This window comes from Vipera ursinii (assembly GCF_947247035.1).
Source record: "Vipera ursinii genome assembly, chromosome: 1".
Classification (NCBI taxonomy): domain Eukaryota; kingdom Metazoa; phylum Chordata; class Lepidosauria; order Squamata; family Viperidae; genus Vipera; species Vipera ursinii.
In genome coordinates, this window is record NC_139512.1 from 273163709 (window position 1) to 273190225 (window position 26517).

At 40.8% G+C, this 26517-nt stretch overlaps 1 protein-coding gene and 1 long non-coding RNA gene across 2 annotated transcripts in view; one reads left to right on the forward strand and one right to left on the reverse strand.

The window, feature by feature from the left end:
• LOC310631954 overlaps positions 1 to 858 on the reverse strand; it is a 177230-nt gene extending 176372 nt beyond the window's left edge. Inside the window, exon 1 of the long non-coding RNA XR_014490746.1 lies at positions 680 to 858. This is a non-coding gene — a long non-coding RNA (uncharacterized lncRNA). The remainder of the gene's footprint in view (positions 1 to 679) is intronic.
• Positions 1 to 26517, forward strand: part of PLEKHG1 (pleckstrin homology and RhoGEF domain containing G1) — a 139549-nt gene that overhangs the window by 42863 nt on the left and 70169 nt on the right. The gene's annotated exons all lie outside the window — the stretch shown is intronic.

Sequence of the window (26517 nt, forward strand, 5' to 3'; positions counted from 1 at the left end):
CTGGGGTTCACCCAACCAAGTGGCAGTGGCTGGGTGACGGTCCAGATACCCACCTACCCGACTAGACCCTCCTTCTAATGCTCCACCCAGGGGACCGCCTTCCCAATGCTCCCCAATGCTCCCTATGCGTCTTCAATATTCTTGCATAGATCTACTCGCCCTCAGGAGTTCCCCCCTCTCCTGGGTTCGTCCTGCCTTCAATACATCAAACCTCGATGATGGGCCCGACCATTGGGCCTCTGAGAGATGGCCAGGCAGGGTCAGGGGCCTCCATCACAAGATCAACAAGAGGCCCCTGGTTAAGTTTCTTGTTAAATTTTTTGTCGGGTTAGGGAGGGGGGCGGGAAAAGAGTATGGCTGCTCGGGGAAGGCAGGCCTTCCGGGTACCATAATGCAGGCCAGGCCTACGACCATTCGCGATGGTGAGAAACGAGGACCAGTCGCCGACAATAACCAATGGCGTACTGACGAACATCCTATTCCCAGGATGGTGGGGAACGGCAGAAGGTGCACAAACAGAGGGCCGTATCGTCACCGGGAGTGTCATCTCCGCTCTGTACAAGCGGTGAGACGCTCCGACCCTCTGTACTTCCCCGGAGGACCCGGGAGCGAAGGTGTGCAGCCTCCTATGCTAAGGCTGGTCTACCTGAATGCCAGGTCCGTAGCTAACAAGGCACACCTTGTTCGTGACCTAGTGGAGAGCGAGCACGCGGACCTGGCTTGCATCACGGAAACCTGGCTGGGCCAAGAGGGTGGTGTCCCTCTGGTTGACCTCTGCCCGCCAGGTTTCCAGGTGCTGCACCAGCCTCGGACCCATGGGAGGGGCGGGGGAGTGGCAGTTATCATCAGGGAATCCCTTAGCCCGCGAGAGATCACTGTCCCTCAGATGGTCGGGTGTGAGTCTCTCCTACTGAGATACGGCCCGGGGGCGCAGTTGGGCCTGCTGCTGGCATACCTACCACCTAATCGTGCAGCGGCAGCCCTGCTCGAGCTACTCGATGTCCTCTCAGGGTTGGTGGTTGAATTCCCAAGACTCATGGTCTTGGGCGACTTTAACCTACCGTCCCTGGGAGGATCGTCCGATCTGGCTCGGGAGTTCATGGCTTCCATGGCGGCCATGGACCTGTCGCAAATAATTTCTGGACCGACTCATGAGAGAGGCCACACCCCAGACTTGGTGTTCTTGTCTGGACGGTGGCGCGATGATATCGGTGGGGGTGCCACGACTGTTATGGCCCTGTCATGGACCGATCATCACCTCGTGCGGCTAGACTTCCCCTTTGCCACCCCCCGCCGTGGGTGCGCGGTGCCAACCAGATGGTACCGCCCTAGGCGCCTAATGGACCCTGATAGGTTCCAGGCAGCGCTTGGGGACGCACATGCACTCCCTGCTCACAGCTCGGCGGATGCCTTAGTGGAAGCCTGGGAAAAGGCAGCCACGGAGGCTCTGGACCGAGTTGTACCCTTGCGGCCTCTGACCCGGCGCAGATCCCAGCGAGCCCCATGGTTCACCGCGGAGCTCCGGGAGATGAAGCGTCGGAGACGGGGCCTAGAGAGCCGTTGGAGATCCAGTCGATCCGAATCCGACCGATTGCGATTAAGAATCCTCACCAGGTCTTATCTCGCTGCGATAAGGGTGGCAAAATCCAACTACTTTTCCACCCTCATCGCGTCCGCAGATAATCGCCCGGCTGCCTTGTTCAGGGTGACTCGCTCCCTACTGAACCAAGAGGTGAGGGAGGAACCCTTGCAGGGTCGAGCCGAGGAATTCGGTCAATATCTGCTGGATAAAATTGCTCGGATTCGAACCGGCCTGGACTCCAACTGGGCTGAGCTGGAAGAACAAGGCATGGACAGTCTTGTCGACGTCATCTGGGAGGAATTTGATCCTGTGACTCCTAAGGAAGTGGACAGGATTATGAGGAGGTTGAGCTCCTCCACATGCTTACTGGACCCGTGCCCTTCCTGGCTGGCATATGCAGCTCGAGAGGGGACACGAGGCTGGTTCCTGGCGGTCATCTCCGCTTCTCTGAGTGAGGGTCACTTCCCCACCGCCTAGAAGGAGGCGGTGGTGAGACCTCTCCTCAAGAAGCCCACCTTGGACCCATCCTCATTGAATAACTTTCGTCCAGTCTCCAATCTTCGCTTCCTTGCGAAGGTTGTTGAGAGCGTGGTGGCGCACCAACTCCCTCAGATCCTGGATGAAGCGGTTTATCTAGACCCGTACCAATCGGGCTTCAGGCCGGGCTACAGCACGGAGACGGCATTGGTCGCTCTGATAAATGATCTCTGGAGAGCCCGGGACAGGGGCCATTCCTCTGTCCTAGTCTTATTAGACCTCTCGGCGGCTTTCGATACCATCGACCATGGTATCTTGCTGCAACGCCTCAGGGGACTGGGAGTGGGAGGCACGGTTCTGCGTTGGTTCTCCTCCTTTCTCCAGGGTCGCTCGCAGTCGGTGTTGGCAGGGGGACAGAGGTCGACCCCGAGGCCTCTCGCTTGCGGAGTCCCTCAGGGGTCGGTCCTCTCGCCTCTCCTGTTCAACATCTACATGAAACCGCTGGGCGAGATCATTCGCAGCTTTGGAGTAGGGTACCATCAGTATGCTGATGACACCCAGCTTTTCATCTCCACTCCAAACAACATCAGTGATGCCCTCGACGTGATGTCCCGCTGCCTGAAAGCGGTCCGGGAATGGATGGGGAGGAACAGGCTTCAACTGAACCCGGACAAGACTAAATGGCTGTACGTACCGGCAAGCCAGGATACTCAGAACATCCCATCCCTTAACATCGGGGACAAGTTACTACCCCTTGTTGATAGGGCCCGCAACCTGGGTGTCCTCCTTGACTCGCAGCTCTCCCTGGAAGATCACATAGGAGCTGTGACCAAGGGGGCCTTCTCCCGGGTTCGACTAGTTCGCCAATTACGGCCTTATCTGGACCTGGATGCCTTACGTACAGTCACCCATGCTCTTGTGACCTCTCGCCTAGACTACTGTAACGCTCTCTACATGGGGCTGCCCTTGAGATCCACTCGGAAGCTTCAACTGGTGCAAAGTGCAGCGGCACGGACACTCTTGGGAGCCTCCCGATACTCCCATATCACACCTCTCCTCTGTGCGCTGCACTGGCTTCCAGTTGCCTTCCGTGTGAAGTTCAAGGTGCTAACAATGACATACAAAGCCCTACATGGCATGGGTCCGGACTACCTACGGGAGCACCTTCTGCCAATGTCAGCACCCCACCGTCCTGTGCGCTCCCACAGAGAGGGCCTCCTCAGGGTGCCACCGCTCAAGGAATGTCAGCTGGTGGCCCCCAGGGGGAGGGCATTCTCAGTGGGTGCGCCAGCCCTCTGGAACAGCTTACCAACCGAAATCCGGATGGCCCCCAACCTCCGCACCTTCCGGCGCGACTTAAAAACTTACCTGTTCCAGCAGTCCGGCCTGGCCTGATAGCTCTAATTGGGGTCCCAGTTTGTATTTTACTATTGTTTTTTTCACTATTGTTCATTCTGTATGCCTACCTTATTCTGTACACCGCCCCGAGTCCCTCGGGAGAAGGGCGGTTTATAAAAATAAATAAATAAATAAATAAATAAATAAAATAAATAAATAAACTGGTCAGGCTTTTTCTACAAATTTGAATCTTTTCGGAATAGGATTTGACATAAGAGGTTTCTGATCTCTTTAAATGTCCCTTTTTCTGGTTATTGAATAACATTGAGAAGTTGCATTTGTAGAGATATCTTAATTTCTGAAAAATGCTGGTGGCAATCGCATTTTATTATAAATTGTATTTTAATAAGATTTGTACACACACACACACACACACACACACACACACACACACACAAACACGTGAAGGAATGATTTGATTCCCCATGCTGAATAGCAGGTCTCCAGAGGAAATCCCATTTAGAAAGTCATTTGTGGAATAAAGTAGAAACGAGTGTGCCAATACCATATGAAGTCACTGATTAGCTTAAAATAGAGAACGTAGTGCACCAAGGTTGCATTCTTTCAACTTTCTTATTAAACCTATATGCCAAAATGATTGTGAGGATCAAGATGGAATTTGAAGAATCAGAAATTGGAGTAAAGATTGGAGGAAGTATTATCAACAATCTTCAGCTGTGTTAACAACACAACCCTTCTTTCAGAAACCAAAGAATGCCTGAAACAACTCATCAAAAGATTAAACAAGAAAGTGAGAAATTTGGCCTCTTCTAGACATAAAAAAACCCCAAGCTCATGACCATTGTGAGGAATGGAAATGTTATAATAACAGGTGATTGTGAGTAGATCAAAGGCATGAACGACTTCACTTTCCTACAAGCACAGATTGATAAAAGCAATGAAGGAAGTATTGAATCACACTGGGTCGCACAGCATTGATGAACATTAGTCAAGTATAGAAAAGCAATGACATAAGTGTTGTAATTAAATGCAGATGTGTTTCCCATAACTACCTACGATTGTGAAAGTTGGATTATAAAAAAACTAGATAGGAGGAAAATTGACTCATTTGAGTTGTGGTGCTGGAGAAAGCTCCTGCTTATTCTTTGGACAGCAAAGATGACAAAGATAGATAGAGATAGAGATAGATAGATAGATAGGTAGATAGATAGATAGATAGATAGATAGATAGATAGATAGATAATAGATAGATAGATAGATAGATAGATAGATAGATAGATAGATAGATAGATAATAAAACCAGGCAAATTGCGGGAAAGGCAAAATCACAGAATTCCGCTTTATTTATTTCAGCCGTATCATATATCAAACTCACAGGAAAAAGCAATTATGCTTGGAATAGTCAGCAGTAAAATAAGTGGAAACAAGGCCGCCAAAAAACATGGTGGCTAGGTACCACAGCAGCCGACACCAGCCAGAGCATAAAACAACTGAAAAAAGCCATACAAGTTTGGAAAATATGGAGACAGCTGGTCCATGGAATTGCTGAGAATGATTGAACAGATAGCATCATCATTAGATAATAAACAATTTTCAAATGTGATTAGGAAAGGAAGTATGCAAATGTGGTGTCCTTTCAAAGCCAGCAACTACAGTTTGAGCACGATGGCTGTACTCTCAATTCCCAGAGCTGAAAACGACCTTCGCTCATTTCGCCGGGACCTAAAAACTTGGCTATTCGAGCTTGCCGGCCTGGACTGAGGGTTTTTGGGTTAAGGTTTTAATTTTTAATCATTTTGGGGCTATTTAATTTAATTTTATTTTAACCTGTATATATATTGTATTGTTTTAATTTGCCCTGTAAACCACCCTGAGTCCCTCGGGGAAAAAGGCAGTATATAAATCTAAATCAATCAATCAATCTCACCAGAGAATGCTGTGTCGCAGTCTCCTGGCAAGGAGTAGCTGTCTGGAGCACTTGTGGGCAATCTCCCGTGCTCTTTCTTTTTCTGGACAGGTTCAAAGAACTGGTTTACTCATCAACTCTTCATTCTTCTCTGTGGCTGTCAGCTCCATTTTTGTGGAGCCATCTACAGCCTACCATTTCCCCCTCTGGAAGTCCTAGTAGGAATACATTCCTAAAGATAAACAAGGCAAGGTTGAGGAAGGTATTGGTTCCCATACCAAATATCTTATATTTTAAAAAGTGGGCCTTTTTAAAATTTGGATTGGAAAATGCCACTTAGGTAAAGCCATCTATCCTCCCTCCCTCTCTTCTGAAATACAAGTTCAGAATATGACTATGACTTAATACAGTTCTTTTCAGTGACTTGGAATGCCTGAATCTGGAATCCAGCAAGCCACCTGCTCTTGGTTTAATAGATTGCCAGCTGTTGTAATTACAAGATGGAAATAACCGTATTAACATTTCCAGTGTAAACTGTTATGATCAAACTTTTCTTTTTTTTTCTTTTCAAGGAGGATGTTGAAAAGGGAACAAAGTATGCTTGAAATTGATGATGATAACAGGGTCCTGTTTTTCAAAGCTACACCATCTTAATGGAAAATAATTATTCTAATACTTGTAACTTGAAGCAGTACAATCTATTAACCAGCTATACTAAATCATATCTGAAAGCATTTCATTAACATTCTTGAATTTTGTTGCTATGGAGTTGAGTATAAACAAAATATTAGCATCTGTATACGATTCGAGGCAAAAAGGTTAATCTGTTGCATCTTGGCTACACAAGTTGAGGCTTCTCTTTCAACTAAACTTGTAAAATTTTGCAAGGTTCCTCCCTTCTGAAATATTTAATTATTGTGTTTAGCAAAGTAAAGCTGATTTATACAATAAACTAGAATTTTTCATTCAGAGGTATGCATTATAACCAAGCAAAAGCATTGGCTACTTTAGTTTATATTAGGCTTTAATAGCAACCTTGCAAAAATTCATTGCAATTTTTTTGGCTTCTGTAACACCAGTGCAGACCATTGACCTGGCCTACTAAAGCAGAGTGAAGTTGGAATTATTATTTTAACTCAGTTGTCAGTTTTCATATGAATATGATTTATTTGTATAAAGCATGGATGGAAAAGCCATTATTTAGTTTGTTGGCTTGTGTGTTGTGGAAATATATGAACTACTCCAGTATAGTCAACAGCTGCTTTTCTAAAATGTTGTTCAATGTGATTTGTGATCCAAACTTACATAGTGATAGGTAGTCTTAGGTATCACCTTACGGCAGAGGTCCCCAACCTTTTGGGTACCAGGGACCAGTTCTATGGAGAGAGATTTTTCCATGGACCAAAGAGGGCGTGGTTTTGTGTGCTGCCTGCATCTCGTGAATGGGGCTTTGCTTGTTTGTGTGGACCGGTTGCTGGCATGCTGTGGCCCGGTACTGGTCCATTTTTTAAAAAAAGAGTTAGAGGTCCATTGGCTAGGGGTTGGGGACCTCTGCCTTAGGGTAATCATATTTGGGAAGAAAATGCTAGAATCACTTATATAAATATGATCAGTACTTAATTATAAAAATCTTCTAGTATGTGGACCGTTGGCATGCTTCCAGACTGAAGGTTTCCAGCTAAGAAATATAATGAAGCTGTTTTATTATTTTTCCCTTTAATGTCTGTATTTGGACATAATAATGAACCGTGATAGTTACTAGGACTTTGCTGTATCGTAACTAAACTATTGCAGTGTGTTGTCCTTAAGGTACAAAATGTAGTAGTTAACATACAGTATTATGATCACATCATGTGTGCATTGAAAAACATATTTTCTTCCTTTAAAGTACAAATAAGGCCTAATTATTAGTTTACAAGGGGGGAAAAACTGGTCCTACCAATAGTTTTGTTCGACATAAAACATATATACTGCTCTGTTAAACAAATAGACAGTAGCATTCTAGATCAAATTATACTGAATACTCATCAAATAAACTATATAGTATATATTACAGTTATTCTGATGTAACGTAACAAAGGCCTGTATGATCCCAGCCATATCTACATTCTGTAGCTCTAGTCTCAGCTCAGTAAAATCAGTCCTAATTAACAGTCATCATGTGTGGCCATATATAGAATGACCTCACTCTATGAATGTGTGATTTCAAGGAGAGTGCTAGCTCTTTCAGTGCAGATTGCACAGTTTTGTTGAAGACAAAGGATAATACTACATTTTCATGATTCATCAGCCAACTATTTGCTGACATCCATTTAATTATCATTTGCAGAATCAGGGTCGTAATAAGCACCTTGTTAGTAGGAGTTGACACTGACATTCCAAACTATGATTAAAGTTTGGCATATAATGTAATACATTGCTGAATAAATGTCTTGGAAGAAATTCCATCTTCTAAGATTATCATTGGCCAGTCTGAAGATCTTGAAGAGGTCAACAGAAGATGTCCACACATGAAAGAAAGAAATACAAACAGATCAGGGCTCCAGTAATATCAAGAGCATAAAGAATTCACTGCAGGAGTTTGCAAGCAGATTTGCCACTCTAGAAAAAACTTGTACCAGCATTTGTTTGTGATCATCTGAGACCATGAGTACACTAGAAAATGCAGGTAGCACTTGAACTCTCAACATTTCCAGAATAATATTTCCTGCATAATTTTTTAATTATTATTTTAATTCCATTTATATCCCGCCCTTCTCTGAAGACTCAGGGCGGCTTACAAGCTTAGCAGTAGCCTTCATTCTATGTGTATGCCTGCTTATTAGGGCTTTCACACACACCCCAGCGGCATTATTACAAAGTCAGCTTTTTGCCCCCAACAATCTGGGTCCTCATTTTACCTACCTCGGAAGGATGGAAGGCTGAGTCAACCTTGAGCCTGGTGGGACTCGAACCTGCACTAATTGCAGGCAGCTGGTGTTACTTAAGGAGGCGTTAGCCCACTGCTCCACCAAGGCTCTTCATAATTGGAACAGCTGTCTTGAGTTTGGAACATTTTGTACACCTTTTACTTTTTGTTGTTGTTCAACAAGGGCTTTGCCATATCCTCTTCAAACATGTAGAAAGTACTCCTTCCTGTACTGACTCATTTATTACTTAAATTAGTTATTCCAACAATCCATCTTTGGCTGTTTCTATTATCCAAGATTGGCAAAGATTTTGTACACATGTAATGGGTCTCATCCCAAGCTAATATCAAAAATACATTTACTGGAAATGCTCTAACTGTAGCATTCAGGTCAGAATGATTATAAACAGTTATATTTACAAAATTCCTTGCAGACTAACCACAACTCATCTGAGGAGCTTTGCTTCTCTTCCCTTGGAACAACTGTGGTGATTGGCTCTGAGTAGATAGGGTTGTAGTGGAAAAATAAAACTATTTGCCACTATCATTGCTAGAGAAAAGGGTGTGACCATTGCTGTGGGTTTGATTGTTCCCATTTTCCATCACCATCTGGCGAGCCAACTTCCTTATTATACCCATCTGCTAGTAAGGGTGCTAGTCTTACCTTATGATGAGATTCAGGCATGATCTCATTAACAGCCATATCCCATACCTAGAAGTCCAGCAAGATGAATCAGGTGGACACACATGAGCTACAAGAAGGTTATTTGAAAACCATCAGCTTCCTAAGGAAGACCATCTTAGTATTTTTTTTTTCACTTCCACAAAGATTTGCAATATAAGAAAGCCTAAATTTGGCTAAAGCACGTTATTTGCTTTGTTGCACTTACGGACCACTTTTTCTGCAGAAACGACGAGGCATGGATATTACTTTCCCCTCGAGTTTTATTCTCTTAATATCCCCAAGAAACATATTGGGCTGAAAAACCATGAGCGGTCTGAAGTGGCTGGGAGGGAACTTGAACCCATCCCCCAGTTGGTTGTATTTCTTTTATTGTAGAGAATTTCTTTTCTTAAAGTCCGCTTTAAAAGAATATTGTGAGAAACAATGCACTTCTCATTATTCTTACCTGAACTAAACATTTCATGAAAATTGTCTTCCTTGGGTTTTCCAACATTTGATATGAGAGGTTAGTAATGGATTGAATGGTCTCCACCTGATCCCTGAGAGAATTAAAATGCTGCAGAGCTGTAAGTATAGAAGAATTTCCCCAACAGGCTTTATTTTTCTTTAAAGCTTTCCTTTCCTACTGAGGCCTGCAGTGATGGCTGCCTGCCAACAGTGGTATCCAAATCTGCAGTTTTAATATCTAAACTGGAGGGTGGCTCTTAGTGACTTGTTAATTGTGTGCTGAACACCTTTTACTCAACAGCAATTTATGTGGCTTGGGTGTGTGGTTTATTATTTGTAAAATGAACAATTGATTTTAATGTGTAGGCTTAACAATCACAGCCCTGTGGGGGAAAAATGAGTTTGTTTGTTGCAGAGGAAACATCTGTGGGGTAAGCCATTTTTTTCTTGGACTTCTCTGAATTCTTGTTGACCCTTCTTTATTTTCTTCCTTTTAATGAATCTTTATGTATGGAATTCTTATATGTTTGTATTTGTATAACTGTCTTAAAGAACTTGATGTATTCTACCTGAAAAAGAAATAACATTCTATTCAGTGCATATAGTTTTAATCCCTTTTCATACTGTAGTTTTTCATTATTCTATGCATGCTTATTCAAGAGAAAGCCTTATGCATCTCACTTGGAATTGCGTAGAAGGGCAGTAGGAATCAGGAATAGACTGTGCATGTTTGAAAATGCTTTTGTCTTGCTCTTACAAAAGAACAAGCTTCATAGTAGAAACTCACTCTACCCTTTTGCATATAAAAGGGTTTGGATTGGCTAACGTGTAGAAGAAAAGCAAGTTTTTTAATAAAAAAAACCAAACACTTGGTATTTCAGTACTCAGGTAATAAGATTTCGGAAGCTTATAGAATCAGCATTCCTTTGGAAGTTGAAGTTTTCTTCTGGTGTTATTTTGTGTATTAATTATATATAACTGTCCTCATCATTATGCTTTAATTCTGGGCAATTACACCCAAAAAATAGTCATAAACTGAATATAGGATTGGAGCATCATTTAACTCCTTTGGACTTCACATTTTCTGTATATTAACCAATTTACTTAAGGGAACTGTGAAGCCGAAGGACGAATGGCTTGTTGATCATGATAAACTAAGGAGTAAAACACCTCAAGGCACCCAAGTTTCCCCTAAATTAATTACATCAAGTATTCACCAGGATGTAGCACATAGTCCACCTTGGCTGGGGGGATAAATCTGGCACTAGAATGATGGGGAATATCTAAGCATCCTGTCATCTTGGGATAGGATGGGAAGTTGAAAAAAAACATCCTTAGAAGAAAGCAATGGCAAACTGTATTGCATCCCTCTGGTTGCCAAGAAACTGTAAGTGTGCAGTCAGCAAAAGTCAACTCAAGGGCATCTTCTCATTTTTAAATACTCAAATCCTATTCAGTCCAATTGCCTTTCGTTAATTTATGAACTCAGAATTAATTTAGCCTCCCATCCTCTCTCTCAAATTACAAAATCCACTTTTTTAAAAATTACGTCTCTCCGGCTGAAAGGTGGAGCCCAATTTACCCTTTTTAAGCTATAGTGCAATATGAAGCATCTCTCTAGTGCCCCATTAAACTGCAGATCTTTTTGCCCCAATTTGCATTCTTATAAGGATAAAGTGCTACTTACTACAAAGACAGGCAGCAGTTAATCCTTCTCACTTTCTGTTCAGTACTACTGTCCTAAGGTGCAGATAATTGCTACAGAAAAGGGAATTGCACATTGATTTTTTTTTAAAAAAATTTGTTTTCCGGATTGCAGTTTGGCACCTACTGCTCCCTTTAAAAGGAGCTGCCAAAGCCACACGCATTAAGAGTAAACCATTTCAAAATAGAAATGCAAATGTTTACAATTTTCTGCTTTTAAAGCTGCAGGAAAGCGCCTGAGTTAGTAAGACCTGAATGTGTAATAGGAATGTCTATATAGGAAATCTTTCTCAAAATGTGAGCTTGCTATTACGAGACTTCTTAGGTTTTCAATATTCCATTGGAGCGAGTATCCTTTGCCAATAAGATTGTCAAGGCTTTTGCATTTCAGTCAGGACATGGAGCTGGAAAGATTTGCTCAGATCATTTTTAGAACACAGCCTTCATGAATGAAGTTAACAAGAAGCAGATGGAATTGCATTCCATGATTGCTTGTGCTGCTAATAAATTCTGACCGAAGCCAAAAAGCTCTGGCATTAGAGGACTGATCTGTAATTCTTCTGTCTGTTGCTTTCCACAAACATAATAGGATGGCATTTTTTGCTTCTAGACAAAGCACTTCTCCACTAGGCCCAACGCAGTCAGAAAAGTTCAAATGTTACATTCCAATCTTTATTTCCTATTTATTTTACCATACTTCATTGTTTTGTTATTTATTGGTGCCAATAAGAAGCACAGTATTTTACACAAAGAAAACAAATTCCTGCCCCAAGGAGATTATCATCTAAAATCTGATACCAAGGAATCAACAGAGGAAGCAGCATAAACAAGGAAGAATGTATTAATAATACAAGTTTCAGTTGCTGAGGCTTAGTTACATAAATACTCAGATGTAATTCTTAGTGTGTTCAGTGGGGCTTACATTTTAGTAACTACCTTTATATAATGCCTATTGGGGGAGTTACTAATAGTGCACTTAATAATGTAGTCCAATCCTTTAGTTCAACTAATTGGTAATACCGGTATATTTTAAATTTAGTAGGCAAATAACTTTTAATTCTAGTGCCCTGACAATGCTATAAGCATTTTAATACTAATTTAAAGCCGTCCATCAGCATCCCATTCAGTCACAAAAAGAAAATGAAAAATATATGAAAAACTAATGTTTTGATAGTAGACATACTACTATGTTCTATATTGTATTTTGTTCTGTATGAGGACTTTTAATACAGTAGATCAACACTAGTGATTTAAGTTGTGTATATTTTCATGGAGAAAGCTAAGAGAGTTCCAGAAAATATCTACTTCTGCTTCATTGACTATGCTAAAGCCTTTGATTGTGTGGATCATAACAAACTGTGGCAAGTTCTTAAAGAGATGGGCGTACCAGACCATCTTATTTGTCTCTTGAGAAACCTATATGTGGGCCAAGAAGCAACAGTGAGAACTGGACACGGAACCACTGATTGGTTCAAAATTGGGAAAGAGTCCGGCAAGGCTGTATACTGTCGCCCTGCCTATTTAACTTATATGCAGAGCACATCATGAGAAAGGCAGGGCTAGATGAATCAAAAGTTGGAATTAAGATTGCCAGAAGAAATATCAACAACCTAAGATATGCAGATGATACCACTCTATTGGCAGAAAGTGAAGAAGAACTAAAGAGCCTCTTGTTGCGGGTGAAGAAGGAGAGTGCAAAAGTTGGGTTGAAACTTAACATTAAGAAAACCAAGATCATGGCATCTGGCCCTCTCAATTCCTGGCAAATAGATGGGGAAGAAATGGAGGTAGTGACAGATTTTATTTTCCTGGGCTCCAAGATCATTGCAGATGGGGACTGTAGCCAAGAAATTAAAAGACGCTTGCTCCTTGGGAGGAAAGCCATGGCAAATCTAGGCAGCACACTAAAAAGCAGAGATATCACCCTGTCAACAAAAGTACGTATAGTCAAGGCTATGGTCTTCCCAGTTGCAATGTATGGCAGTGAAAGTTGGACCATAAAAAAGGCTGAGCGCCAAAGAATTGAGGCCTTTGAACTGTGGTGCTGGAGAAGACTCCTGCGAGTCCCTTGGACTGCAAGGCGATCAAACCGGTCAGTCCTAGAGGAGATAAACCCTGACTGCTCTTTAGAAGGCCAGATCCTGAACCAAAACTCAAAATACTTTGGCCACCTAATGAGAAGGAAGGACTCACTGGAGAAGAGCCTAATGCTGGGAAAGATTGAGGGCAATAGAAGAAGGGGACGACAGAGAATGAGGTGGCTCGATGGAGTCACAGAAGCAGTAGGTGTGAGCTTAAATGGACTCCAGAAGATGGTAGAGGACAGGAAGGCCTGGAGGAACATTGTCCATAGGGTCGCGATGGGTTGAACACGACTTCACAGCTAACAACAACAACAACAAAATATTTTCACCAGTTTTATCTTATTGCAATGAGTAGTCAAGTAGATGGTTTCTTCAAAACTGCAGTTAAGCAATTTAGCAATTTCCAAAATTGACAAAGAAATGATGCTCAGCAAACCTTGTGACCATCTAAACCAGGGCTTTTCAACTTTTTCATCCATTGTACCACTTTTAGGATATGGCAACATCCAAGTACCACCAGTCACCTAGCAAGGTGTCAAAAACCTGACCCAAAAAAAAGAAAAAGAAAAAAGTGATAAAGTACAGGTAGTCCTCGACTTACAACAGTTCGCTTAGTGACTGTTCAAAGTTGCAATGGCACTGAAAAAGTGCCCCCAAGTCACAGCCGAGCAAGACACCTGCCTGCCCGCCCGGCAGCACTCTTCCTCCTGTCCCAGGTTTTCATTGTTGTGAGCATTTCTGTTGAGGATTGGGGGTGGGGGTGGGGGGGTGTTTGGTTTTTATTCCTCTCCCTCTGCTGGGTGGTTGCAGAAGGTTTTGGTCACTTCACATGACTCTGGGACACTGTGACCATCATAAATATGAATCAGTTGCCAAGCATCTGAATGTAAATCACAAGACCCTGGAAATGCTGCAACATTCCAGCTGATCGGCGGTTATGGCTCAGCAGAAGCGCCAGGATCAGCGCTGAGCTCCAGTTGGAGCCTGCTGCTGATCCTGGTGCTTCCACTGAGCCCTGACAGCCCCAAAGAAGTGCCGATCAGCTAGAAAGCGGCACTGATCCTGGCGCTTCCGCTGAGCCCTGACAGCCCTGCAGCTCCAGCAATCTCTCACTCAGGCTTGTGCGGTGCTGCTACCAGTTCAGCTCATTCCCCTCCCCCACTACCACTTTTCTAGGATGGTCGTGTACCACCTGCCAGGTGCCAATGTACTACAGGTGGTACCTGCACCACTGGTTGAAAAGCCCTGATATAGGCTACATTATGACTGTGATCTTGGATGGAATTCCTTGACTCCCACTGCTCATGTCACAAGCCCAGTGCAGAAACTTCAGTTCTGGCAGTTTACTTATGAGAATCAGCTGTCTGGAGCAGAGGTCCCCAACCTTTTGGGCACCAGGGACTGGTTCCGTGGAGAGATTTTTTTCTGTGGACTGGAGGGTGTGTAGTTTTGTGTGCTGCCTGTATCCCACGGATGAGGCTTTGCTTGTTTGTGCAGACCAGTTGCTGGCATGCCGCGGCCCGGTACTGGTCTATGGGTTGGGGAACCCTGGTCTGGAGTACATGTAGGCAATCTTATGATCTCTCCTTTTTTCTGGAGAGAATTTGGCAGCAAATTTACTCTCTGGCCATCAGTCTCCACTGCAATGCCATCCTTATTTCTTCAGGCACATCTAGTTCACCATGAATCCTCACTGGAAGTGTCAGAAACAGTCTATTCTTACTGGGCAAATATTAGGCTTTGGAACATGTAATTAAATTTTGGATTTTGGCAGAGATGTTTTACATAAATCTGCTTTGAAAATAAAAGGTTTGCACTGGAAAAGAAAATGCTTGTGTGTTTTTTATTCTTTTAAGACGATGCAGCTGTTTAACATGTGTATTTAAGCTTTCCAGAGAAACTATGTTTTCCACTGAGTATGCCAGCTAATTGGGGGTGTTGATTACTGATTGTGGCCTCCCAGAGAGTTGTTATAGTCTTGGGGTTCTCCAGTAGTGAACGTGTTAAATTATTCAGCGGTGCAAAATCTTAATTAATAATGGGTGGTGCTTGCTTTTCCTTGGAGGTAGTTGAGAGTGTGAAAAAGAAAGTGGTTTTTAAAATTTGTGTATTTTTTTAAATTGAAGTAGCAGCAATTCTTATACAATACTCTGCAATTATATAATTAGAATCTGTGTTAAGTTTATTGGGGGGAAAATGGATCCATGCCAAAATGGAATGATATTCAGTAGTACATCATGATAAAATAGGCTTCTCCAATCTGATCTCCTCCAGAAGTATTGAGTCCCTATTCCCAGTTGGCATTCATTGTAAACTGAGAATTATGAGATCTGCAATCCAGCATTCCCAAAGGGCATTCAACTGGAAATTTATATTAAAACAAATTGTCACATAAATGCCAGTTCTGGAATTATTTTAATAATTCTAGTGTTCTTAAGTTAACTGATCTATTATGAATTATATTCTTCATATCACTCCATTTTTATTCCTTTTTAGGATATAACAGCTTCTGGTTTGTTTTAATTTTACTGACAATGTTACACTGTCGATTCTAATTTTGGTTAACCTTTGTCAGACTTTCTGTGAGACATCATAGAGAAAACTGTAGATATTGTGTATTTGTTTATATTCAGTATGAAGATATTATGAAGATATTTTAGCCCGCCTTTACTATTGTTTAAACTCAAGGTGGTGAGCATACTTAATACTCTTTCCTCTACCTACTTTTCCCACAACAGCAACCATGTAAGATGGGCTGGGTTGGGAGACTAGGCCCAAAGTCACTGAGCAAATTTTTCATGCCTGAGGCACGACTCTCTGACTTTTATAAAACAGATCCCTATCGATGCTGCTTCACCCTTAATGAAAGTTAGGTATGGAATCTAACCTGGCGTATGATATATTTGCATTCATCAGACTACTGTATATATTTTTAAAAAGCAGAAATAGTTGTAACGTGTCCTAGCATTCGTAGACAGTTTTAGGCTTGTTCTGGACTTCAATTATCCCATAGAGCAAACCTAGCTAACAGCTTATCAGCAAACATATCTAAAAACTCCTCAACTGCTCCTTTGAGCAGTTCTGTAGCAGATCACCAGCATTTTGTTTTGAGAAGAATACTAATCTTGACTGCATGATGCACTGTCTTCTTCTGGCTAGAACTAGTCTTAACTAGTAGGGTTTACTTAGAAGACTGATATGACCACCTATCATACGTAGCAAAACTCTGGGTGGCTCACAGTAAAAACAAAAACTGTAAAACTAGATTCTGGTATTTCAAACAAAATTCTCAAAACACCACCAGATAAATTCCCCAGATCCAACCTCATGTTATCCCATTGCTTGCTAGCTTTTTACAATTTTTGGAAGGCTAAAAGACTGGACACTTGTCAGATCCCAATGTGTGTGTGTATGTGTTCCACAGGACAGGGGCTGCTACAGAAATGACAATATTGAGTGAAGGGACTTGGAGCTTGCCCACCTTATACAACCTGGAGGAACATGCACATACATGTGGTCATCACCTTGAATTGCTGAAAATGATTTCAGCCTGGCAAGTTGCTCTGTTGTGGTTGAAATGCAGCACATCACTGTATCTCTTTTTTCTTACAAGGGTTGTTTTCATGCCACCATAAAACCTTTAAAAAGATGCAGCCAACCCACCGTGGATCAGGATTAAAATGAAAAAGCCCCTCTGCATATGACTGTGAAACAGGATTTGATTTCTTTTTAGTTACTGTACACTACTAAAAAAAAAGAAGAAGTCTTGTTCTGGTTTCATGACTGGGACCATTACCAAGCTTAGGTTAAATGCTACATTGTGCCAGGGAAACAAAAAAAAAAGAGTGATAGTATCAAATGTAGCTCCTGATATTTGTGAACTCTTTATTTGCACAAAAATATATATTGGTATTAATAGTATAAAGCAAGAAAAAAACTGTGGATTTTATATTTGTTGGAAAAAGTCTGATTCTGCAGACAATAATTGTAGAAAAATAATGAGAACAGGTTGACCTTTTTCTGCAGCTCATTCTTCCTCTGTGTAACAGACTTTCTTGTATCCGCCCAGAACAGAAGGGAAATTCTGTAGACCTGATACCATTTGTAGTAAGTTCATGAAAATACAAAAAAGTATTAGTAAAATGTGCTAATTTCCAAAAAAAAATGATTCATTCATAAAAATAAATTAAATAATAGCAAAAGCACTTAGATTTATATGCCACCTCATAGTGCTTTGCAGCCCTCTATAAGCGGTTTACAGAGTCAGCATATTGCCCCCAACAATCTAGGTCCTCATCTTACCGACTTCAAAAGCATGGGAGGCTGAGTCAAATTTGAGCTGATCAGAATCTAACTCCTGGAGTGAGCAGTGACTGCATTCTAACTACCGTATTTTCCGGCATATAAGACGACTGGGCGTATAAGACGACCCCCCAACTTTTGAGATGATTTTCATGGGTTAAAAAGTCGTCTTATACGCCGGAAAATACGGTACTGCGTCACCAGGGGTCATAAATAAATAAATGAACAGAAAAAAAGGAAAGGAAAGGAAGGAAGGAAGGAAGGAAGGAAGAAAGAAAAAGAAAGAAAGAAAGAAAAAGAGAAAGAAAGAAAGTCTCTTGTCCTTCTGTTAACTAGTTCATTCCCTATTGCACAGTTGTAGGGGTTTTCCAGATTTATGCACTTCTATTTTCTTAATATTGTCCAATCACAAGGAAACATATTTTGTAAAAACAATACATTCAGAAGTGTGATTTTTTGCTATACGGGGTATCTGCCTCAAAATGAAACCAGTATACCTGGAAAATTTTGGCCTTGTGCAGTGATATGCCTCTGGGCCTTCTCTGATTAAGCCAGTGGATTATATTTTTGACTATACTCTTTTCAAATTGTGTATCCTTATCCATTTAACAATTCAATGCATATTTGAAAGAGCCAGTATATTTTTCTGGGAGATACAAAAGAACTGAAGCCTAACTTTTGTGACTTAACAGCTCCCTTTCTTGTCATATTACAGTCATATATAGTAACATTATATATATTGTACATTTGTTGTGACTACTTTATTTCCCAAGTAATTTTGTTACAAAATAAAACTGCAATAGGAATTTAGTTGACTTACTTACAGTTATGCACACCAAGAAAAAAGGTCATTTGTTAGTTTCAAAACTAAGCTTTTGGAATGTATTCCCCACAGGCAAAGATAGCAATAGCAATAGCACTTAGACTTATATACTGCTTCACAGAGTCAGCATATTGTCCCCAACAATCTGGGTCCTCATTTTACCAACCTTGGAAAGATGGAAGGTTGAGTTGAGTCAAACTTGAGCTGATGAGAACCGAACTGCTGGTGGTTGGCAGTCAGCAGGATTAGCCTGCAGTACTCCATTCTAATCACTGCGCCACCACAGCCTTCCCATTGCCTCCTCCCTCCATACTTAATCCCCCCAAAACAATAAAGAACAAAGGGTTGTGTGACTGCAGTGGTTAACAATGTCAGATCTAACATGGTTGGTCTTCTATAAGCACGATGTATATGAATAAAGATAAGCAGATTGGTGTAAATTTGATTTATTGTGCAATTTGCATAGCCAATTTATGCTCTGGCAGATTTACATTTAGATTTTTAGTAAAATATGTAAACATAAATTCACTGATCTATTTAGGAATAGAAGGAGGCTATATTTTCTTTTAAAAATATACATGTTAGCTATATAAAAATATACATAACTCTTGGCTTTTGTAAACTGATGCTTATAGCAGCAAAAGAGTTTCTGCAGAAATTCTGGCTTCTTTTCAGTCATGTGATTCCAGAAAGCGCTATAGAAGAAGGGTAGGGATGGATGAAAATAAAACATAAATAAAATGTAAATTATAAATTGTTGGCAATCTATGGTCCATATTGCTTCCAGATATGGAATATGTATGGAAATTATTGGAAAGTGGACTCGGTGTAATTTATACTTTTTTTCTTTATCTACTGAGCAACTGATTTTCTAAGTTGTGTGTGTGTGTGTGTGTGTGTGTGTGTGTGTGTTGATCATAGCAGGACATGTTGAGTAGTCATGAAGAATGATCTTGATATATTAATTTGTATAAATAAGTTTATTTCATTATGAATTTAAGGAGCAGATAATTGCTGCAGCATGTCCCAAACATCTATATGGGAGGAAATAGCTTGTCAGTTAATGTGAATTATCTTTCGCTTATATATCTTAAATACGAAGACATGGTATATGAAGAGGTGAGGACAACCACTTGTTTGCCTGATTCTTGCTCTGCCAGGTTGATTAAAGCAATCAGGTTAGGACTGGCCCCAGGGTTATGGGAGGTGATTAATGCCTCTTTGAGTGAATGATATCTTAGTTGCCTAAAAGAAGTAGTTATATGACCTTTATTGAAAAAAACCCTCAGAAGCTCTTGTAATTATAGACCGCTCTCTAATCTTCCATGATAGCTATACATCTCTAGATGTATAGCTAATGGATGGAACTCATTACAGGTCGTCCTTGATTTACATTTACATTTTCATTTAGTGACTGAAGTTAAATCGGCACCGAAAAAGTGTCTTTGTTTTTCACACTTAACGATCATTGCAGCATCCCTGGGGATCACATGATGAAAATTCAGATGCTTGGCAACTGGCTCATATTTATAGCAGTTGCAGTGTCTCCTGGGGTCATGCGATCATCTTCTGTGACCTTCTGACAAGCAAAGACAATGAGGAAGCAAGATTCACTTAACAACTGGGTTACTAGCTTAACAGCTGCACTGATTCACTTAACAACCGTGGCAAGAAAATGCGGCAAAAACTCACTTCACTCTCTCACTTAGCAATGGAAATTTTGGAGTCCATTGTGGTCATAACTCAAGGACTATCTGTATATTTGCACCCATTTTAATCAGGATTTCACTCAAAATATGCTACTGAGTTTGCTTTGGTCACTTTTTGTGGATAAGAGGATGCAGCTATGCTGTTACTGCTTGATCTCTCAGTAGCTTTCAGTATTTTTGACCAAGAGGTTTTTCTGAGTTGATTGAGAAGGTGACTCTTGGGGAGCATTGTTATGGAGTAGCTCTGAACTCTGGAATTTATTGTAGAGAATAAATACAACTTTTCAAAATATACTTTCAAGAAAAAAAATGAATAAATGTGCATTATGAATGAGAAATGGTATCCATTTTTCAGTCCACGCACAAGTTGCAAGTTTGCCATTTTTGTAATGTGTGTTTTAACGACATTAGTACTTTCAAGCAATGAGGTTTTATTTCTGTTTCTGAATGTACAGTTGCAAGAAAAAGTATGTGAACCCTTTGGGATTATGTGGTTTTTTGCATGAATTGGCCATAAAATGCGCTCTAAACGTCATGTAAGTCACAACAATAGAAAAACACAGTCTGCTTAAAATAATACTACACAAACATTAGCTGTTGTCATGTTTTAATTGAACATAAGATGGAAACATTCACAGTGCAGGGTGGAAAAAGTATGTGAACCTTTGGACTTAATAACTGGTTGACCCTCCTTTGGCAGCAATAACCTCAACCAAACGTTTCCTGTAGTTGCAGATCAGACCTGCACAACGATCTGGAGTAATTTTGGACCACTCCTCTGCACAAAACTGTTTCAGTGTAGCAATATTCTTGGGATGTCTGGTGTGAATCGCTCTCTTAAAGTCATGCCACAGCATTTCAATCGGGTTGAGGTCAGGACTCTGACTGGGCCACTCCAGAAGGCGTATTCTGTTCTGTTGAAGCCATTGTTTTGTTGAATTACTTGTATGCTTTGGGTCATTGTCCTGTTGCATCACCCATCCTCTGCGGAGCTTCAGTTGGCGGACAGATGGTCGTACGTTTTCCTGCAAAATGTCCTGATAAACTCTGGAATTTATTTTCCCATCAATGACAACAATCTGTCCAGGCCCTGAGGCAGCAAAGCAGCCCCAAACCATGATGCTCCCTCCGCCATGTTTTACAGTGGGGATGAGGTTTTGATGTTGGTGTGCTGTGCCATTTTTTCTCCACACATAGTGTTGTGTGTTTTTCCCAAACAACTCAATTTTGGTTTCATCTGTCCACAGTATATTTTGCCAGTAGTGCTGTGGAACATCCAGGTGCTCTTTTTCAAACTTCAAACGTGGAGAGACTTCGCTTGTCATATTAGCTCAAAAGGGGAGACCACCTTTCAGAAACTTTCAAAATGAACTAGATGCCTCTGTGCTGGGTATTTGTGGAGGTGACTGCATCTTGCCTAAAGCTAGAAAGTGAATGAACTGGAAATATCAATGTTTGTAAATCATTTTTATATCTGAAATAGGGCTATGCAACTTATCTTATCTTCTGAAGTTTTATCTTGTCCTGCTTGCTGACTGAGAATGGGAAGACTGAAGTAACAACAGAATGGATAGCCCAGACTCTATTATTTGTCAAAGAGGCAAGCTACTTCACAAGATAAATCTTGAAGTTTAAACTAAAAAAAAAGCTGATCAGTAAAAGATATGGCTAAGAATTAAAAAAAACAAAAAACCTGAAGTAACATTGAGAAAATTGAATGCTTAGGTAAGGAAGGGAGGAAAAAAAGTTTTAGAAAAAGTCTAGAGAGTGGCTACCCATTTTTGTTGTATGTTGCAAAGGAGAAAAAAATCTATGATAAAATGACCAGGTAGAGATATAGTAAGACTGCTCCTTGTTAGGCAAGGAAGCAGTCCTATGCTCCCTCCCCCCTCCCCCCCTCTCTCTCTCAGAGAGAGATTTTACAGGTGTGGAAGAACATAATGATTAACAAGAAACAAAAGTACACTCTGCAACTAATAGAATAATTGCTAAAGATGAGGATGTTTGCTGTAAAGTCCTATCAAGGTGTTTTGATATACCTGTGTTCTAATATATCAGCAGCAGATAAGGATGAAAAGGGCTTTATGTAGGAATATCTGCAGCATGATGCACAATCATCATGTACTGCATTGCAGAGGATTATTAATACATTACCCTGTATTTTGAGGAAGAAGATGTTCCAATGTCCTTCAGAAGATCTTGTTGACTATAGTTCATTTATGTGTTATTAAGTAAACTGGAGAAAGAAATATAATACTGAAATTTAGACCACAATGTTCCTTCAGTCATTTACAATTGGTTTATTTTAGGAAGCTGATTTTTCATCAAAGCACTCAAGACTGTAAATTTATTTATATTGCAAAGCAATATCTCCAACAAGTATGGAAACAAACAAACTTGAGATGCCTCTTAAAAATAAAAACACAAACTGTTTATGTCATAAACTGTCCCTTTATAAAATAATCTTCCAAAATGTCCACATTTCTCCCTTCCTTGTTTCCCTGTTCTATGAATTATTGGAAACTATTTCAACAATTTTACTCTGGAAAATAAGGATAGGCTGTTATGACAAATATCTTTTGGTGACATGATCATGTTATAAGATATTAGAAAATTAGAAGATTTTGGATACTGTCCATTATTTGTTTATTTGTATTTTAGGCTACTTCCATAAAAAATAATCCCAAACCAGGCTATAAAAAAAACCAGTAGTAATAAACTTTAGTAATAAAGCCATACCAAATTATAGGCTTTAGAAATGTGAAATAGGATCATAACAATGATAGAACTACCCTAAAAGACACAATAGCATGAATCCAGGAGTAACAAGATACCAGCTTGTGAACATTTGTGAAGAAAATTGTTGAAATGTATGTTGTGGAATAAATTACAGGATAGGATTAAATATCTCTGTATAAAATTAAATAGCAATGCAGAACACCTAAAATTCAATTTGGGGAGCGGGATGGGTAGGTGACAGGATAGGTGATGTAAGAGATTCTCATGTTCTCAGATAAACATTCACAATCTCAGTTTATAATTTAGTCTTAAAATGGTTTTGTTTCTTGAATGGATATTAATACATTCAAAAGTGATTATGAAGCATTTGGTGGGAGGGTGAAAAATAAAGTATCTGGTCTATAACTTCTAAGTATACGGTCTTTGCCCATATTTGTGGCTACTGAAGCAAACACTCTTTAGTTTATGTATATGACAGAAGCAAAGGGTTTAGGGCAGACATGTCAAACACAAGGCCCCGGGGGCCAGATCCGGCCCACGAAGTGGTTTCATGCGGCCCGCAAAGCCATCCTGGAAACAGTGAGGGAACGGCCCCCACTGCCTTGGCCCTGGCCCAGAGACCCTCCTCCTGCCAGAGACCCTCAGATCTGTCCCACTCCTGCCCAGGCCCCCATAGGCACCCTTGATGCGAATGATGTAGAGCTGGCCACGCCCACCCCATAGGCCATACGCACTTTAGCCATGCCCACCCAGTAGGCCACTCCCACCCAGGTCACACCCACCCGGCCCTCTGAGGGCAACCGCAATGCTGATGCGGCCCTCAATGAAATTGAGTTTGACACCCCTGGTTTAGGGTTAAAAAAAGCAAAGCAGCTTTTATGTCCTGCTTTTGAGGTTTGTAAGAATGTTGGTTTTCAGATAGATTTCCGTTCTGTTAGCTGAGTTAAGACAAGGAGTTGGTATTGGAATGGATTAGGAATGTAAGATCTGAGATAGCAATGATACTGTCTGATAATTTCTCAGGGATGGAGACTATTCAAAGTGAAGTTTGAGTTTTTATTTTTATTTTTTATGTTTGGGAAATGATGAACTCTTGGGCCAAAATTAGAGCTATAAGTCCTGAATCAACAAATAAACAGGTGGACCATGCAGCTAAGAAATTGCTGAGTCAAATTTGTATTGATATTCCTTTGCCTTTATTGCCTTTGGAGATCAAATGCCACAGAAAATAAGAGTATCAGCTATAAATGGAAGAGTTAATGACAGACGAATTGTTAAAAGGTTTTTATTTCTAATTGGGAGATATTTTTTAAAAAATTTCTTCTTGGCAGCAGCATCAGATAAAGTAGGCCTGTGTTTCTTGCCGCACCTTTGTGACCTTCAGAAAAGTTTATCGAAAATTGAAAGAATTTCCTCAGGACTGTACAGTACAACTGATATTGGGAAAACAACTGACTATATTATTTAGGACTGTCTGCCACAAATCATAGAAGACTCTTTTCTGCAGGAATTATCTACTCTTGTGGGATTATTTTATGTGGAGAAAATACTTTGGAGTGCTATCTTAGGGCCTTTGTGGCCTTTTTAAAATTTTAAGCTCTGGAGTATATGCATTAAATAGACTTAACAGCTTCTCATTAAAATTGTAATAAAAGGGCATATGCTATCTCTGCTTCACCATTAAATCAAAGTAGGAGGGAGTAGTATTGAGTTCAGCCGAGAGAGTGTAGGCATTTGGCAGATGTTAAAAGCTAATTAATTTTGGAGTCAGTTGTGAATGGAGAGAGAAAATCATCTGTAATTGGGATGCTGATGCGGACAATACACCAATATCTAGTTTGTAATAGGCTTTTTACAAAGCAGCTTAGAATCACTCTGATGAAGAGCTTTGTTGAATGAAAGAGGTAGTACAATTTGCCTTTATGAAACATTTCATGTTGCCTTGTGGCTTCCCCCATATCTCTTACTTCTGTATGTATGGGAGCCAGAAAAGAAGTCTGTCCAGAAACTATGTTTGGGCAAATGCTGAAGGAGAAAATGAAGAGAAACACGCTGCTTTTTTAGCATTCTCAGTCTTCCAGTTTTGGTAAGCACTGCTGGAGAATGCCAAGGCAAAAGAGTCTGGTACAAGTGCCAGAAGATGCTGAGAAAGATCCATAAGTTAATGTTTGTTTTGCTTTCCTCTTGGAAATGAGGGATTTCTATGACTTTACAAAACAACTTGGAGAAGGTAATTTGAGAAAGAGTCCCCTTGCAATTTTCCCAGCCCTGGATTTTAAAGTTTAATGGAAAAAACATGAACTAATCCCTTGTGCATTTTGTTTTGTTTTTTACTTAGGATAGAAATTAACACAGTAGCCAAGTTACACACTTGTGAGAATTAGGTGTGCTGAAAATGTAGCAAGGAAGGGAGGGAGAGAAAGAGATATATCACCAAATTTTCCTTAGATATTCTGTAAACTAAAAATGTCCGTATTACATAATTTGCTGTGTAAAATTTGCATTTTTAATATGCCCAACTTACCTTAGGTGTTGGCTCATCGACAGCACACCACTTTGTCTACCTCTTATTCTTTTGTACCAATAGATACAAAATAGATACTAATTACCTATCTCCAGTTCATATTTACTTTGTGTTTTCTCAGTGTTACTAGGAGTGAAGTAGTGGTTTGAAGACAAGGAGCAAAATGCTGTAAGAATTGCTCTGGTAAATGTTTTTCCTTCACAGCTCTCTGCTCGAAAGAATAATTTGCAGAGAGCATTGCTCAGCGAAGTGTGCATTTTAGTTACCCACAGTAGTGTCTATTGTCCTGTTCTTCAATTGAATGATGTCATGTTTCATTTAAAGCTCTTAGCAATGCTCAGAACTGCATTTAGTGCAGGCAATGAGAAAGTTGTGAATCAGGTTCCAGGGGAAACCTTTGTGTGTGAGGGGCTTAGTAGTTAAAGGCTGACTCGTGCAATATTGCTATCAAAGCAGCCGTATAGACTAATAAGGCTCATTTTACCTGAGGGCTCCCGGGTGGTAATTTTGCAGCTGCTGGAACTGAAGGATGCCTTCATCTTTGGGTGCACAGGTAGCTTATACCTAGTTTTGGGTGGGTGGGGAGCAGGAGGAGGAGGGAGAGAAGTTCAGTCATTGTTTAAAAAGTTGGAGGCATTCCACAGTGATGAGGTAAGTGTTGCAGAAAATTCTCCCTCATAAAAGTGCTTGGGACTCCAGGATGTTTCATGATATGACAGAAAACTCTAAGACGGTAAGAATCTGTAAGACAACTGGATTTGCTAAAAAAAAAATCTTGAATTTTTGAGGGAGTTGAACTGAGAGGGAGTTGAAAGGTTGTATGATGCTTGGGAATTAGGAGGGAGACCCTGATTTGAGACACTCTTGTATTTTTCAGTGGGTTGTTGTACATGTACTGTGATGTGCTAAGCAGTAGAGAGCATGTTTATGGACTATAAAGAATGCAAATTTTATCTCTGTTATTTGAATAATTTTGGGGTTTAATTGGCTTTGTTGTTGTTGCCCAGACTAACTGGAATGGCAGGGATGTCTATCCATACTGCCAGGGCTTTTTTTCTCATAGAACGCTCAGAACGGAGTTCTGGCACCTTTTTTGGATGGAACCTTGTAGTGTAGGCAAGGCGGGTTGTATGACATGTGTGAGTTCTGGCACCTTTTTCTTTTACAAAAAAAGCACTGCATACTGCTATTCAAAATCTTCAGTATTTAAGAGTGTGCCTTATCATTCAGGGATTTGCGGGTGTGTATATGTGTGTGGGGTGTGTGTG